We start from the raw sequence: 3,774 nt of genomic DNA on the forward strand, positions 1-3,774 counted from the left end.
AGTATTTGGGAAGCCAGAGTGGGTGGATCACTTGAGCCCAGGAGTTCGAGACCAGCCTAGGCAACATAGCAACAGCCCGTCTCTACTAAAAATACAAAAATCAGCCATGCCTGGTGGCTTGCGCCTACAGTCCCAGCACCTTGAGAGGTTGAAGAGGGAGGATCGCTGTCATGAGCCAAGGAGTACAAGGCTGCCGTGAGCTAAGATAGTGCCACTGCACTCCAGCCTGGGTGACAGAACGAGATCTCCATCCCTAAAAAAAAAAAAAAGGAGAAGGCCGGGCATGGTGGCTCACACAACTTTGGGAGGCTGAGGCAGGTGGATTATGAGGTCAAGAGATCGAGACCATCCTGGCCAAGATGGTGAAACCCCATCTCTACTAAAAATACAAAAATTAGCTGGGCATGGCGGCGCACACCTGTAGTTCTAGCTACTCAGGAGGCTGAGGCAGGAGAATCACTTGAACCTGGGAGGCGGAGGTTGCAGTGAGCCAAAATCGTGCCACTGCACTCCAGTCTGGTGAAAGAGCGAGGTGCCGTTAAAAAAAAAAAGAAGAAGAGGCTGGGCGCGGTGGCTCAAGCCTGTAATTCCAGCACTTTGGGAGGCCGAGGCGGGTGGATCACGAGGTCAAGAGATCGAGACCATCCTGGTCAACATGGTGAAACCCCGTCTCTACTAAAAATACAAAAAATTAGCTGGGCATGGTGGCGCGTGCCTGTAATCCCAGCTACTCAGGAGGCTGAGGCAGGAGAATTGCCTGAACCCAGGAGGCGGAGGTTGCGGTGAGCCAATATGGCATTGCACCCCAGCCTGGATAACAAGAGCAAAACTCTGTCTCCAAAAAAAAAAAAAAAAAAAAAAGAAGAAGAAGAAAAGAAAGAAAGAGGAAGGAGAGGGGAAAGAGGGCTCCCTGGGGCAGAAGGCAGCAGAGAGGTAGATGGGGGACCCCAGTGCCATGAGATAGGAAAGAGAGAAGGCCACGTTTTCCTCCGTGGGGCCCCACCTGAGGCCATTCTTTCTGTCCCTCCCCCTGCTTCTGAGCCAAGAAGCCCCTCCCCTGGTTCAGCTTCTTGAGATTCTCATCCTAGTCTTTCTATGGTCGGCCTGTAGATGCGGGAGCAGACTGCCTGGGTCCTTTCTTCAGGCACTTGAGCTGCATTCCAGAAACAGTCCCTTTTCCCACTTCCCAGGAAGACCCTCAAGTCTAACTTCCCTCTGCCCTGCTGCAGGACCCCATCCTGGAACTTAGCCCTCCCCTGTGGGTGGGGCTGGGGGTCCAGCTGGGACCCAGGAGACTGTCCCCAAGCCCAGAGTCGTCTCGGGTTTCCCAGGCTTAGGTGGGCTTGGTTTCCATTCCCTCTCCCTTCCATGGGCAGCCTCAGAGGACACATTCCAGCTGAAATTAAATCACATTCCTCTCTCCCTGCTTCATGAGGATGGCATTGCTGACAGCAGCTGTGACACCACAGGGTCAAGTGGCAGCAGCTGGTTCCCCAGGGAGGGGCTGAGAAGAAGGGGGGTGCGGGGGGGGAATGGAAGACCAGGGCCTTTCTTCCAAGGCAATAAATGAATTCTGATTCTTTGATCTCAAGAGACAGGAGAAAGAGGCCCCAACCCTGCAGTGGCAGGGATCGAGATTAGACCGCCGGATGTCCTAGCTGTGTGGCGCCATGGGATGATCCAGACCCAGCAAGGCCCCACAGGGGATGGGGTGTCCAGCATCTCCTTCCAAGAGGGCCCTGGAAAACACTCTCCGCACTCCAGGGCTGGGCTGTCACACAGACACGAAGGCCAAAGGAGCCCTTTAAGAGGCCACACTCTGCCCTCCCTTGGCCGCAGCCCAGTTCCTAGGCCTTTGATTTCCTCTGAGACTCTGGTGGCAGTGGCGGTGGCGGCAGCAGCAGCAGCAGCAGGACGGGACAGCATCAGTCTGGGTTGAACGGAGAGCTCAGCCCCTGACCTCACCCTCCAGGCGCCTCAGCCTGCACAGCCTTATAAGGAAGTGCCCCAAACAAACTGAGGAAGCCACCTCCGGCCCCCCGCCCGGCCCCCACCCCGTCCAGAAGCTATATTTACCCAGAGGAGGCCCCAGAATAACCTCCCACTTGCCTCGCACTAATTGGAGGGGTGGGGGCGGGGGGATACCGTCCCTCTGTGCTCCCTCCTCTGGGACGCTCAGAAGTGTGTCCCGTTGTCTGCCTGGTCATTCATTTATTTAATACATGTTTATTCAGCACCCCCTGGGCTCCCAGGCACTGAACTAGGCTCTGGGCGATGACCCCGACAAAGGTCTTGCTGTCCCAGAAGTTCCCGTGCTAACAGCATGTTCTGAGGCCCTGCGGTCCCCTGGTTCTGCTGCTACCCTGGCCTCCTTTTCCAGCTCCTTCCCAGGCATCTCCTCTCCGTCAGGAGCATCTCTGGAGCTCTGTCCAGGGCTGTCTTCATCCCATGCTCTCTCTGGGGGATCTCTAGGCCAGACCCCCTAATTTTTGCTTCCAACCTGGCCCTCTCTCCTGCGCGTCAGCTCCACATGTCCACCCACCCCTCCTAGAGGTCACAATTTCCTGCTGGACTCTGCAGCTCAGAAAATAGTCCTACATCTCCCAGCTGCCCAGGCCGAAAACCTGGGACCCTCTGCCAGCATATCCTGCTCCCTCCCCTACTGTGGATTACTAAATCCTGAGAGTCCCTTTCCTCAGGGTCTCCTCTCTACCGCCACTATCTCCTGCCGGCACTAAGGCAGGCAGCAGCCTCAGAAGCCCACCTGCCCACACCAACCTGTTCTCACGCAGCAGCCAGAGTTTGACTTGAAATGCAAACCTGGGCCAGGCGCGGTGCCTCACGCCTGTAATCCCAGCACTCTGGGAGGCTGAGGTGGGCAGATCACCTGAGGTCAGGAGTTCGAGACCAGCCTGGCCAAAATGGTGAAACCCCACCTCTACTAAAAATACAAAAATAAGGCCGGATACAGTGGCTCATGCCTGTAAGCCCAGCACTTTGAGAGCCTGAGGTGGGTGGATCACCTGAGGTCAGGAGTTTGAGACCAACCTGGCCAAAACGGTGAAACCCTGTCTCTACCAAAAACACAAACATTATTCAGGCATGGTGGCGGGTGCCTGTAATCCCAGCTACTCGGGAAGCTGAGGCAGGAGAATTGCTTGAACCTGGGAGGTGGAGGTTGCAGTGAGATGGCGTCACTGCACTCCAGCCTGGGTGACAGAGCGAGACTCTGTCTTAAAAAACAAATGAACAAAGAATACAAAAATTAGTTTGGGGTGGCTGCAAGTACCTGTAATCTCAGCTACTTAGGAGGCTGAGGCAGGAGAATCGCCTGAACCTGGGAGGCAGAGGTTACAGTAGCTGAGATTGCGTCACTGTATTCTAGCCTGGGCAACAGAATGAGACTGTCTCCTCCTCCTTTACCCGGAGGAAGAGATGCAAACCTCGTCAGGTCACCTCTGCTTAAAATCCTGTAGAAGCTCTCACTTCAGAATTCATTCATTGCCTCCAAATACGAAGAAGTCTGCATTTCCTGGCTATCTGATGAGACTTCTGCCCCTGAATCCTGACTCTTCCTTCTCATCGTGAGCTTTCTCTTCCCTCCTCCGCCGTTCAGCACACGAGCCTTCCCTCTTTCTCAGTTGCCCAGGCTCTCTTCCTGCCTCTGAACTTTGCATATGCTGTTCCCTCTGAATAGAACCCTTTTCCTCCCCCTCCTCCCCCATTGGCCACTCCTGCTCGTCCTTCAGCTTCTCAGGACACCCTTCCCTGTCT

The sequence above is a fragment of the Sapajus apella genome, unplaced genomic scaffold (assembly GCF_009761245.1).
Source record: "Sapajus apella isolate SASKATOON/1434 unplaced genomic scaffold, GSC_monkey_1.0 scaffold119, whole genome shotgun sequence".
Classification (NCBI taxonomy): domain Eukaryota; kingdom Metazoa; phylum Chordata; class Mammalia; order Primates; family Cebidae; genus Sapajus; species Sapajus apella.